Below are 14,890 nucleotides of genomic sequence, written 5' to 3'. Positions count from 1 at the left end.
CTTTTTCTTAACTGCACGATTTACGTGCTTATGTTATGTCTGAATATTGTTATGATGTATACCGATTGTTTTATGTATCACCTTGTTGCTTATGCATGAAATTATGTGAAAATAACATAAATACATGAAATTATATGGTAAATCAATACCTTCGGTCCAGTTAATTTGGCTAATGGACTTGAGTCTGTTAAATAAATTTAACAGCACTTGAAACGTGCAGCTGGGCCTGTTTCTCTTTTCATATGCCAATAAACAGGGCACAGGTTCTAAGGAAAATAGTGAGGGGGCCAGTTATCAGATGCAAATCACAATGACGTCAAATGTAGTGATGGCAGGCCCTTATAATAATTCTCACTTAAATGGTTGACTGCCTATTTTATATACAAATAACAAGAAACATAAAAAAACATAAAAAGAAAAGTTTGGTTTTGTGTTTTATACCTGGTGTTTTTCTCACTATCAATTTGTAACTGATCTTGGAAATTGTTGAAAGTGTAAATATTTTTAAACAGATATGTGGAACTTGGAAATTACATTTTAAAACATTTTTATGCGAATAAATAAAATGTGCTGTTAATTTGCGTTTGTTTCCTGACGTTGTTCTTTATACCGCCCGAAAGTGTTTCACGTTTACAGTGCGTAAAGTAATAGAAAGTTTAATTTTGTCAAGTTCACTGTTCTCTTGTGCCATTCACACTAATAAAGGGGACACTGCTGGTGGGACGGATAGTTACAAACACGCAGAGGTCAGTGTTTACAGATGCAAGAAACTGCAGTGCTGGGGCACAAAGTAACACCTCTGACGCATGCTTAATGAGTAAAGTGGAACAGCCCTTTTTCTGAAAAATAGTGGGGACCCTATCAAACTGGGTCTACCCCCCATTTGTGACATGCTGATTAAGCCATAGTGAATTTGAGTAATGTACATGAAGTGAATTGAGAGAAAGAGCAAGAGATGCAGGATATATTACGGAAGAAAAAATGTAAAAAAGAGATCTCAGACAAGGTGGAAGTAGCAAGGAAGAGAAATAAGAGGGAATACTGTAGGAGGAATTGGAATGAAAGGCAGAGAGAGAAAATAGGGGCATGGTAAAATAAGCAGTAGACTTGTTAATAACCTGCCATTTGTTAACTGTAACTAGTGCTTTCTTTGTGACCGTGATGGGGCCTAACTTTTTGATGAGAAGACCGCAGTCAACACTACTGAGTATCGGGGTGCTGAATACCAGCACTGCGTAGTCTTGAGTCCACCTGATGCCTGTTTAATCTACCACCAGTCACACTCTGCTCCTTTATCTCACCCTAGCAGCTTTCTGCTTCTACCTTTGTCATGTTTGCTGTGTTTTCTCAACTTTTTTATTTCCCTCCCCTGTATGTCTTTCACTGTTTTGATGTGGAAAAATGAGCTATGTTCCAACAAAAATTAGTAGGATGGGCCTTACCTGTAACCACTGGCTCAAATTAAGCACTAACTACAACCCTCTGCATTCAGGGTGTGTTAGTTAACGCGTGAAACCTACTAGATGAAAACATACTACACGGGGCAATAGCATATAGTTTTGAAATGTGTTGCTTTGACTGGGACTTGTCCGCAGCAGAGCAGAGTGGAACACAGCTCTGTCCACAGATTATAGAGTGGGACACAGCTCTGTCCGCAGAGATTAGAGTGGGAGACAGCTCTGTTCATAGAGAGTAGAATGGGATACAGCTCTGTCTACAGAGAGTAGAGTGGGACACACCTCTGTCTAAGAGAGTAAAGTGGGATACTGCTCTGTCTGCAGAATGTCGAGCTGGACACAGCTCTGTCCACAGAGAGTAGAGTGGGACGCTACTCTGTCTGCAGAGAGGAAAGTGGGAGACAGCTCTGTCTGCAGAGAGTCCATTTGGACACAGCTCTGCCCACAGAGAGCAGAGTGGGACACAGCTCTGTTTGCAGAGAGCAGAGTGGGACACAGCTCTCTCTGCAGAGAGTCGAGTTGGACACAGCTCTGTCCACAGAGAGTAGAGTGGGACTCAGCTCTGTCTGCAGAGAGTAGAGTGGGACACAGCTCTGTCCACAGAGAGTAGAGTGGGACTCAGCTCTGTCTGAAGAGAGGAAAGTGGGACACAGCTCACCTGGGCCTCAGAACTTAAAGACCTTCGGCGCAGCTAGAACGTCAGGGAAGAGGATGTGTTAAAACTCATGTATACTTCAGTTCACCCTAGGCTGTTCTCTCCAATTAAAAGTACTGTACCAGGGCTGAGAAGTGCAGGTACTGTCCCTTTCAAATGAAAGAAGTGCATACACTCCATACCCGACAGCACCTGCCCATTTAAAGCACTGTTTATCGGCAGAGCTGCCTCTGGTTGGGTTTGAGTGCCCAATTCCTCTGCACACAGGTGATTTTCCCTGGCGATGTGTACAGATTGCTTCCGAGGGCGCTTCTGTCCATAGTACAGGAGCCCCTGAGCTCCACTAGGACCACAGCCCTGACAGCTCGACCTAATCACAGTCCTGACAGCTCTACCTAGTGGCATTGCAAAGCGCGAAACATAAAATTATAGTAAGTTTGCATTATTATTATTTTATTCTTCGTGCTGCTTGCGGGAGGGCGGGGGTGATCAGCTCTCAGAGCAGGGGAGGAGTGGTTTGCCTACTCTTAAGTGCGCAATGGCAGTTTGGTCGGCCCACTCGGGCCACCCAAACCAGTAATGCTCACTTTCCCTGTTCTCCATGAAGGCTGCATTACAACCTGCATGGAGTAAAATGCCCACCGCTCCAGCCCCTGGCTGAGCGCCGTGTCACAGCGCTCAGACCAATCACAACGCTGCATTGCAGCATTGTGATTGGTCAGGGGAGCCCGAGTGCTTATCAATTACGATGCCAAATTTTTTTGTTTTTCACCCCAATATTCCCGCCACCCGAGAGCCATGCAGGCTGCCACTGGCTCTACCTGACCACAGCCCAACAGTTCTGCCTGACCACAGACCGACAGTTCTGCCTGACCACAGCCCTGACAGTTCTGCCTGACCGCAGACCGACAGTTCTGCCTGACCGCAGACTGACAGTTCAGCCTGACCACAGCCTTGACAGTTCTCCCTGACCATAGACTGGCAGATCTGCCTGACCACAGCCCCGACAGTTCTGCCTGATCACACACCGACAGTTCTGCCTGACCACAGCCCCGACAGTTCTGCCTGACCACAGCGCCGACAATTCTGCCTGACCACAGCCCCGACAGTTTTGCCTGACCACCGCCCCGACAGTTCTGTCTTACCGGAGACCGACAGTTCTGCCTGACCACAGCCCCGACAGTTCTGCATTACCACAGCCCGACAGTTCTGCCTGACCACAGCCCTGACAGTTCTGCCTGACCACAGCCCTGACAGTTCTGCCTGACCACAGCCTTGACAGTTCTCCCTGACCATAGACTGGCAGATCTGCCTGACCACAGCCCCGACAGTTCTGCCTGATCACACACCGACAGTTCTGCCTGACCACAGCCCCGACAGTTCTGCCTGACCACAGCGCCGACAGTTATGCCTGACCACAGCCCCATCAATTCATCTATTGTGCAATCAAGTTTAGACTCGTGCAAACATTTTCAATGTTTGTTTTTCTCTCAAACAATCTCACACATGCACCTACCACTGCCCATTCAACACATACGTGCTGGTGTTCACACTGTACATACATGTGTAGATAGGATGCCTCTCTAGCGTGCATTCCTTCATACTGATCTATACATAAACTGCATAATGCGCACAGGCTATGCACGTGCACACAGCCACACAGAAAAAAACTCTCACACGTGCATGCACCCGGCCCACAACATACATACAAGAACACTACAACGCAGGTGCCAGTGTTGTACAGGTGCGTACAGTCACTGCTGAGAAACACACAATCCTACATCAACACAATCAGCCTAAGCCTACATGTGTCCACAACATGTGCATACACAAGAAAAAGACATTTGTGGACTACAGGCGGCTACAACATAAGCAGACACATAATAGTGGTGTACACTTCTATGCATTCTCAACAGGTAGATAAAAAAGTGCAGGCAATCAGTGTACACGTGTAGGCAGCCACACGCTGCGCATAATTATTTATGTGCCATCAACCTGATCAGACGGGCAGTATATACTCGCAGGTAGACACAACTTTGGCGCTCACATTACCGACGGCTCACAGTTGTCAAGTGCTGTGTTCGCAGTCACATCCCCGGGATCGCAGAAGTTTTTTTTCTCTATCAGTCACAGTAAGAAGCCATGGAAAGATGACAAGCTCTACCTTGAACTCTGTTAGTTCACGAACTATGATATGGGGAGCTCATCAAACAAGCATTTGCAATGCAATTGGTCTAGCTTTTGGGACCTTATAAGTATTTAGGTAGTCATCACATTAGTCTGGGTGCTGAAACATCTACTGCTCTTTAACATGGAGGGAAAGTAAGCAAACTGCATGACACGTCAGGTATGGGAACAGAAGGAGAGAAATATTGCCTTTCAGCGGGAAATGGTATAGTCCAAAGCTCTGTTTTTAATGTAAAAGTCAGTGATGGAAATTAAGTTAAGGTGAGTGAGATAAGAGACTAGTGAAAGACAAAGAAGGAGAGATGCCAGAGAGGCGATATTGGAAATAATAGTAAAAAAGGAGGGAGCTGCTTGAGAAGACGGAAGATGTGATAGATAGTACAGATTGTGAGAGCAGGTGAAGAGAAAATAATAAAATTATTACGTCGGTACAGACAGATATGAAGTATTATCTTACATTTTAAGTGGCAGAGAAGGAATATGGGTACGGCCTGCTTTACATTTAGCAAAAAACCTCCAAAACGTGGTATTACAACTAGGATTATGGCGCCTCTTGGTAGAATTACACAAGTTGAATAAGGTTTATAACATTTATAAAAGACGGTGCTGTAAGATGTAGAGAACCACAAGACTCCTCAAATTTTGAGCCATAACTCTGTACACAATATACTTCACTCCCCAGCACACGTCAAAATTGCAAACTGGTTTCCCTAATATGATTGAGAACAATTCATTGTATCATCATCATGCAACATAAATTATGAACAATTCCATCTGGTTCTTTTTTCGTTTTATTTCCGTGTTCTTGTATTTCAGTTGAAAACAGCCAAAGCCAACATGTGTTTCATTGCTTTTGGAGGTGTATTCAACTTTCTCAAGGCTAAATGCTTCAAATCATGAAATGTGAAATGTGGTGATACTTCTGACCCACATTGGGGTTCCGATTCTTCCGGCGTGTCCACAATACAAATTCTAATTCTGGGTTCTCACTATGTATTTTTTCTCGACACCACGCCGCTCTCGTCTGTCACCGTGTTCGTTGACAAGCTGGGGAGTGAAGTATATTGTGCTTCACATTTTGCACCTACATTCAAAGCTTTCATCATGCTACTTTGCCTTTGGATGTATTCCTGCGACTTCCTCAAGGCTAAATTCTTCAAATCATGAAATGTGAAAAGTGGTGATACTTCCGACCCACATTGGGGTTCTGATTCGTGCGGTGTGTCCACAATACTCAGTCAAATTTGCAATCTCCTTTCAAATTTTAATTCTGGTTTCTCACTATGTATTTTTTCTCGACACTGCGCCGCTTTCGTCGGTCACCGTGTTCGTTGACAAGCTGGGGAGTGAAGTATATTGTGCTTCACACTTTACACCTACATTCCTGCCTTTAGATGGAAATTTGGAAAGGTGACATCTCCTCAAATACTCCAGTAGCAGAAATTCACAGGTGGAAACTGGCACACTTTTTCAATTAAAGTATCATGTAACCTCGGTTTTTATAGCATGTATTACTTATATAGTTTAAATATACATTTAGAAACGGAACATGTCCTTAAATACTCAGTTTTCAGAAATTCACAGGGGGAAACTGGCACACTCTTGACAGTAAACTATTATATAGCCTGGGTTTTCATTGCCTAAATTACTTATATCATTTAAAAATGCATTTGGAAATGGAACATCTCCTAAAGTACTCTACTAGCAGAACTTCACATGTGGAAACTGGCACGCTTTAAAAGTAAAGTATCATATAGCCTGGATTTACTCCTGTCAAGTGTAGTAGCTCGTGAAAGATGCCTGCAAGATGGGAAGGAATGTTTAATGTAGAAACTTGTGAGGGCCAATATGTGTTTGAAGGGGACGTGTTTTTCTATTTTCCCATTGTGTGTGAATATGTGTCAATCGTGTATGTTTGTTGCACCTCCGCTGAATGTGTGTATGTGGAGACGCGGGACAGGAAGTCATAGTTATGACAGAGAACTAAGATTTTACATGGAAGTATCTTTTCCTTCACTGTCATGGGATTCTATCCGACATCCATACACAGTAGAATAGCAAAATAATTTACACTCTGCCCCGAAGGAGTGTTCCAGAGGCTTTAGGCACATGATTACAATAATTCCCAACAAAATTAAATTGTGTTATGAGTTCTCACCCACTACAACAATAACGAGGGGATAGGGTCATAGGGAAATTTGAAAGACCTGCCCAGGTTCACATCCCCAAATAATACCTATAATCAACAAACAAGAATCGGGGGTCTAAATGCCCTTATAGGAGTGGGTTAATCTAAAGTTCACGGTGGTAAGTTAGTACCCAAGTTACAAAAGGGGACGTTGTTTGTTTGCTCGCTGCCTGCTGGACCTGGCTGGAGCTATCCCTCGCTAAGGCTGCCAACTCGCCACGACTTGCGGAACCCGCTCCGCGGGTCCCGCTGCGGACCACCGACAAAACTTACCGCCAGCTCGCGGTCTCCTGCTGGGCTGCTCTGTGGGGGCGTGCGAGGCTTCAGGGCTGCGAGCGTGAGGCTGAGCCACCTGGCCCCGCTCTCCCTGATTGCCCCGCCCCCACCTTCCTACAGCCCAAAAGGCAACTGGACCCTCCCCTCTTGGGACGTTGTTTGTTTGCTCGCTGCCTGCTGGACCTGGCTGGAGCTATCCCTCGCTAAGGCTGCCAACTCGCCACGACTTGCGGAACCCGCTCCGCGGGTCCCGCTGCGGACCACCGACAAAACTTACCGCCAGCTCGCGGTCTCCTGCTGGGCTGCTCTGTGGGGGCGTGCGAGGCTTCAGGGCTGCGAGCGTGAGGCTGAGCCACCTGGCCCCGCTCTCCCTGATTGCCCCGCCCCCACCTTCCTACAGCCCAAAAGGCAACTGGACCCTCCCCTCTTGGGACGTTGTTTGTTTGCTCGCTGCCTGCTGGACCTGGCTGGAGCTATCCCTCGCTAAGGCTGCCAACTCGCCACGACTTGCGGAACCCGCTCCGCGGGTCCCGCTGCGGACCACCGACAAAACTTACCGCCAGCTCGCGGTCTCCTGCTGGGCTGCTCTGTGGGGGCGTGCGAGGCTTCAGGGCTGCGAGCGTGAGGCTGAGCCACCTGGCCCCGCTCTCCCTGATTGCCCCGCCCCCACCTTCCTACCATACACCTCGTGGTCTTGGCCCATAAGTATCGGAGAGAGACGCTGCGCGGGAGCACGCAGGAGCGTCCGGGGCTAAGACCGGGCAAAGAGCGGGCCGTTTGAGGCCGTTCGAGGTCTCAGAGGTCTGGTCTGGGCCACCCCCCTTGGTTTAATATTTTGGTAACTATAATATTATTACCTGAGGGGGAAACAGTCTTGTTTGTTAGAGTGCCCCAGTACTATGGATCCAAGGGTAACCCGCAGCAAGTCCTCCAAACGTGGGTCTCTAGTTAGTGGCCCAATGGACGACTTTATAACCCGCACCAACATAGCCATAGACAAGGAAATATCTAAGCTCCAAACCCGGGTGTCGCTAGAACTAGATGCTGCAAGAAGACTGTCCGAAGTAATCGGACTTTCCAAGAAATCCTCCCTAGGCCACATAGCATCCTCTGTTACCCCCGAGCGCCCGGAACGCCCACATTGCACACTCACTCAGGTAGATATTCATCATTTACCCATCCCGGTCACTCCTAAATCTGCATCAGGAAGTAAGGTTGAGGCTATCCCACTGACGCCTTCTAGTGTGCAAAACCCTACTCCCTTTATACCTCTCCCGAATGTGCCTAACAGTATCTCCAGAGGCAAACAACCAAAGAGGAAACGCAATTCTCGCTCAGCTTACTTTCGTAAGAAAGCAAAAATTGCTGTTCCCAAAGATCTGTCTGTGAATAACATCATAACACCCAATACTGGAGCTGAGTCCACCTCCAATTCCCTGTCTTGTAATGTGGGATATGGAAATATTGCATCCATTCCCCTCCCTAATAACACATTAGCCGAGGACTCCGAACCAAACGGGCTAACTAACAACAACAAAGAATTTATAGAGGTGGTCTGGGACACACTTAAAAAACTTCTGTCACCTTTGGACCTAAGACTATCAAGGATAGAAAACAATCTGTTAGAAATGGAAAAGAGCCTTATTGCGTTGGCCACTCTTGGGTTGAGAAGTCTGGAAAACCAGGGCACCATCACAGCTGACCCAATCCCACAACCTATCATACCCCAAATCAATCTAGCTTCCCCCTTGGTCCCACCTACAACAAAACCGGTTCCCAAACCAAGGACAGTTACGGTGGAGCAAGCTCGTGTTAAACCAAAGGCACCTCCACGAGGTGATACACGTAACTTGCAAAACCCCAAATCCGTAACAACAACTAGACCTGCCCCTAGTGTAACCCAGGCCCCCCCAGCCAAAGATAATTTCCGAGGTGGCTATATTGACCTTCCCCCAGAGGCAAACGACTATGTCGTTGTACTGACGGGGGTTCCAACGCTAGGTAATGGCCAATTTGAAAACCACTGGTCACTTAAGAACAAAATAATGCACTGGCTGAATGTAAACAGACCTATCCCCAATGGCAGGAAAAGTGGGGTATCGATGGTCCGCAGAACCCCCTGGGTAGGGCCAACGTGGAAATCCAGTCCGGGAGACTGCATAGTAGTGACCTTTGAAGATCCTCACACGGCGCACTACATTTGCAGTTGGCCCAGTAATGATGACTCTTTAGTTAAACCCAAGCCATTATCCTTTTTCTATCCTCCTCGACCCATTTGTAATCAGGGGGACAATTGGACATCGGTTCAGCAACACCAACGGCAGAATAAGTCCTGGGGCCATAGGGAGACCTTGCTACACTGGAATGGCCTTTCTACCTATAACAGATTTGGTGGTTTAGAGGAGGTGGATTGACTCTCTAAGCAAACAGCTAAGCAACCCCGGAAGGTATCCTCGACTTCGCAAAGGCATCATTTCACTGTTTGTGCTGCCCTTGAATCTGCAACAATTCGAGTAGGACAATCCAGCAATGCAGGGGTTGATGGTGTGACAATGTCACTGGAAACGGCGGCAAATTGCAACAGGGTTGATTGGCCAAATCCATCTTGCGAGACTTTCTCTGCACCTACTTTTCCTGAACAATTGGTTTCTTCCTGCCCTGCCCTCTATGTGTCCCACAATCTCCCACAAACTGAGTCGCTTGTGAGGTCTTTAAAATCTGCGGGCACATCTGCTTCTCCTAGGCCGATGATTATTGACCACACCAGGGCTTTTCCATCAGCTGACTCTGTCCTAAAAATTTTATCTTGGAATGTGGCTGGTCTTGGTCGTAACTTTGACATCCCTGAATGGAGTGACTTCCTGGAACCCTTCCATATTTGCCTCTTACAGGAAACCTGGTGTTTGGAGCCAAGACACCGAGTGGGATTTTCCACTTTTTTCATCCCCGCAGTACGGGAACAAGGATCTAGAGGTCGTCCGTCGGGCGGCCTCATAATATGGATCAGCATTGCTTTAGGCTTCAGGGTAACAGAAAGAAACACCCAATCCTCGGATCTCCAGTGGCTAACGGTAACACATAAAGGGGGGAAAAAACTGGAAGTCTTCAACATTTACCTGAGGGGTGCCAAAGGCGGTGCATCCCATTTACAATCCACAGGCTTAAACCGCAACTTGGCCACCTGTGATGCGGACTCTCATATACTGCTTGTTGGGGATTTTAACTGCTGTTTTGAGCCCCTGGCCAATGAAGATATCTTGGACACGTTTGAGGAGGACACTAGGAGAGGGATTCCTATTTTGAATCTTGCTCCGATCCCCAAATGGTCGCAAAATGCAATAGAGATCAATGCCTTGTGCATGGAGCACAATTTGCGACCAACAAATGGCCGTTCCAAATCACACCTATAACAGGCAAGACCACACGTCTAGGATTGACTATATTATGCTTAATTATAATCTTTGGCAACACCATCTAGACATGGAGGTCATAGTGTCGGGTGATAGCGACCACAACCCCTTATCGCTATCTATCTCACTCCCTTGGCAGGCAGAAAGGCAAGGCCGAACCGATCACAAGTGGAAATCCTCCCATGAAATAGCCCCTGCAAACTGCAGTAGGCGGTTAAAGTGGGCCAAAGTCCTAGCAGATGTTGCAAGAATTGACCAAGCCGGAACAATTTTGGAAGAGGTGGAGTCCAGGTTGATCAATACTAACCAAGGTGATGAGAAGATCCTACCTCTATTCACTAAGACTGTGCAAGCACTAAGTGACTTATTTATTGTCCCGCAAACCACACGAAGGGGTATTCCAAAATTACTGCCTAAACAGTCAGACAAGTGGTATACCCAAAAATGTTGTGAGGCCAGGAAGGAACTTGTTGTGTCTTTAAAGTCTAAAGATGCGGTTGCTATTAGGGCAGCTAGGAGAACTTATAAAAAAACCATAACTGAAGCCAAGCGGACTTATGATTTTAATTTCTGGGGAGATCTAGTAGAGGCCAGCAATAGTAAGGATGCCAGGAGGTTTTGGGACCTACTAAGATCTAGGGAAAAGCCAATAGACCAGCAACTAACTTGTAATATAACAGGGGGTGTATGGTTCGAACATTTCTCGCAACTGTACTCCGCTCCCTCAGATCCAGCTCAGTTAGCCTGTCCATCCATGTGTCTTACAGCTAACCCCTCGTGTCATGATGGCCCATTTACCAACTTAGAAGTCGAAAGAGCAATTCAATGCATTGTCCAGAACAAGGCAGCGGGTCCAGATGGAATCCCAGGAGACCTAATCGAGAACTACCCATCTCCTTGGAGTAGACTAATCGCCTTGCTCCTGAATGAAGTAATGTTAGGTGGAGACTTTCCTGATTCTTGGAGGGGCGCTGAGGTGGTACCTATTTTTAAAAAAGGCTCTAGAGACGACCCAGCGAACTACCGCCCAATTAGTTTACTGGACTCCTCTCAAAAGGTAGCAGGGAAGGTGGTACTGGGCAGGATCATTGAGTGGGCAGATGAAAACCATATTCTGTCAGATCTACAAGCAGGCTTCAGATCAGGAACAGGGACAATCGAGCAGACGTTCCGCCTTCTAATGATCTATTGGAAAGTGGTGGTGCTGGGAGGGGGCAGTCTGTATTTAGTCTTCATTGACTTGCGGACTGCCTTCGACCTAGTGCCACGCACACTCCTGTGGAACGTCCTCGATGAGTTAGGCCTTCCACCCTACTTGCTGTCGTTGCTTGTTAAATTCCATGATAGTAATTTTGCCCAAATTAGATGGGGTAGACAGGGAGAGAAAACACCCCGTATCCCCGTTGACAGAGGCGTCCGCCAGGGGTGTGTGCTTGCCCCCACTCTGTTTTCTCTTTATATTAACGGAGTGGTGGAGCATCTTCTGCAACAACCATCAGATGCACCTACCCTGGCTGGAAGGAAGATCCCAACGCTTCTGTTCGCCGACGATACCCTCCTAATTTCAAAATCACCGATGGGCATTCAATCGTTGCTTTCTAGGTTTCAAAGCTTCTGCAACGAAAGGGGTTTAGCAATAAATATAGGCAAAACCAAGTTTTTAGTCCTTAACCCGCCAAAAAAAACTGTTTATCCCCCGGTTTTGGATTCCGTTCCACTTGATCGTGTAAAGGAATTTGACTACCTGGGTATACGCATCAGTGATACTATGAGCTGGAAGTCACACCATCAAAAAGTCTTCCTTACCCATAAAAGGGTGGCAGGTGCGCTGCTCAAGGAGCAGCGCTCATCACCATCAAAACCCATTGGAGCTCCTTTAGATATCTATAGGGCAAGGGTTGTAAGTGCGGCACTTTACGGTGCTGAGCTGTGGGGCACTCAAAAAGTTGACACTCTGGCCCACCTTGAGAACAACTTTCACAAAGATCTAATGGGTTTGCCCCACAGCACACCAACAACCCCATTGCTGTTAGATGCAGGTACCCGGGCAATCTGCGATCAAGCAAAACTACGTCCACTCCTGTTATGGTCTAGAATCTGGAATGTGCAGGAATTAAGTAGTTATGCAGATGCCCTATCTGACATTTTGTCATTACCCGGCTCTCATAAGATCATCTGGCTCAGGGAGGTTAAAATGCTGCTCTACAAATTAGGCCTAGAAGAGGCTTGGTCAAATAAATCTGCACCCGCGAAACAACAGTTGAAGAAAATCTATTGGGCATGGGTAGACAGTGAGAGGGCACGATCCACAACTCATTGTAAATCTGTACTTTTGTTTTTGTCAGCTAAAGAGTCACCGGTAAGGGAACCCTATCTAGACATCATACAGGACCCGAGGGACAGAGCATTATACATTAAGTTCAGATTGGGGGTGCTCCCAGTATACGAGTTTACTTCCACATGGAAACCCCCAGCTCAAACTGTTCCTTATTGCCCCTTTTGTAACCTAAGGGTAGAATCTGTGCCCCACATGCTGTTCGAATGTAGTGTCTATGCAGCCCCGAGACGTAGGTGGTTGAAGCCCCTTTGCAGATCTTTGGGAACTCGCTCTCATTTGGAAGCTTTGCGTATTTTACGTACAGATGCTAGACCTTTCTTTTCTACCTGTATGGCAAAATTCTTGGGGTGGGCATGGCGACTAAGATCCGCAAGAAAACTATTAATCCAGTAAATGGGCCCATTCAACTAATATACTGTTCTATGAATGAAATGTTCTTAAAATTGATGATGTTGTAAAAATGTTTTTATAAATGAAGTGTAAATGCTTTTATGATATGTTTTTATCGAATAAAGCTACTACTACTACTACTACTAACAAAAGGAACCCAAAACAGAGAACTCCTAAAAGGAAGAGAGCACTTGAGTGATAAATATCAAGATCCAAGCTCTTGTATCTGGATTGCCATCAACTTAACCATGTGATCAGTATTATCATTTGGTCATCCAGTTAATTAAATGGTATGCCTCTTGATCATAGAGACATACTACCATTGCAATGATAGTAAGCTGGATCTTGCCCACAGTCACTCGTTGGACAACAACTGAATAGTTGATTGCAAGTAAGAGAAAGAGTGCAGTGCAAAAAACACAAAAAGTGGTGAATTAAAATAGAGTGGTGTGACCAAAAATAATGCACATTTTATTAAGGTATGGGCACATCCCCTGATTAAAAACAGAACAGTGGAAAGGGCAGTGTGAACAAATGACTGCCATAAAGGGCCAACATATTTCAGCCAATCAGGCAAATAATCCCTAGGCTTTCGTCAGGGCCTCTGCTCTCAAAGATTGCTACTGCATACAATAGTGTTGAGAATAAAAGAAAATAAGAAAATCCAATCTATAAAGGTTGGTATAAATACAACCTGCTATGAACAAATCGTTTGCATCAATTGAATGCAGATGGCATCCAGCTTGACCGGGGACTGGACCACACCTCTCCTGGACCGTGCCCAGGACAGTCTTGAGGCAACGACGGACAGAGCGAGGACTCCTTCCCCTAAGCATTGTGGCATCTGTGCATGGGTTAACACATAATCTCTGCGTGCTTAGCATTACCCTCTAATTAGTGCCAATGCTCTTACCCTCACCGATGCGCCATTTTAAGCATCCTGCCTGGTAATGGGGACCACAAATGTCTTCTAACCTACTGCCTGTTCCTTCCTCACAAGTGCTCTCAAGGGGAGAAAGTGCCCTTTGACATGGTTAACCCATTAGTTTTTCGCCTGTAACATGATGTGATTTTGATTAAAAGTGCACAGGGTCCCTGCCTCCTTCCCTAAAACTGTACCACAATTGGCACCACTTCAGACCCCCTGTACGTCCCTAGTAAATGGTGCCCCTGGTACCTAGGGCATTTGGACTGACGAGTGTCCACTATGGACCCCTCACCAAGACCATGCAAATTTCCACTGCAGCCTGCATGGCTTAGTGCAGACCAAAATGATAAAGTCGACATGGCACACTGCCTGTGTGCCATGTCAAAGCAGCACTGTCTAAGGTATAAGTAAGTCACCCCTCTGGCAGGCCTTACACGCCTTAAGGCAGGGTGAACTATATCTTAGGTGTGGGCATATCTGCATCAGCAGATAAACTCCTACAGTATGTAAGTCTTTTCTTAATATTGTAAGTGCCAAGGAAACCATAGAGAGTACATGTGCTGGAAACTTGACAACTCGAATTCCCCAGCAGCATGATGGCTTCACTAAACCCAGGAGTCTTCAGTACCCAACAACTCCTTTTCATAAACCCACACTGATGCCAGTGTTGGGTTTATTAAAACATGTACCAGAGGGCACCTCAGAGGTGCCCCCTAAAAACCCACCAACCCTGGTGGGGTCTCTGACTGGCATTAGGCAGTCTGCCACCGAGAGACATGTTTCTGTACCCCTGGGTCAAGAACCCTTGCTCTCTGAAGCCAGAAACAAAGCCCATCCTGGACAGAGGTGTCACACCTCCTCCTCCAGAAAGGGCACAGTGCATGAGAGGGAAGCTTCAAAGGCCTTGCCACCTTTTAATGCAAAACCAGCCTCTGCTGCTAGCAGGAGATGGCAGCTTTGGTTCAAACCCCCACTTTTGGCGGGAAATATAAGTGAGAAGAGGAGGTGTGCCCCCCTTGGCCAACTTAACCCCTCAAGTGCTGAAGGTGAAGTGAAGCACA

This window comes from Lissotriton vulgaris, chromosome 1_1 (assembly GCF_964263255.1).
Source record: "Lissotriton vulgaris chromosome 1_1, aLisVul1.2, whole genome shotgun sequence".
In the NCBI taxonomy this organism is placed as follows: Eukaryota; Metazoa; Chordata; class Amphibia; order Caudata; family Salamandridae; genus Lissotriton; species Lissotriton vulgaris.
Note: the sequence above shows the minus strand (reverse complement) of the source record.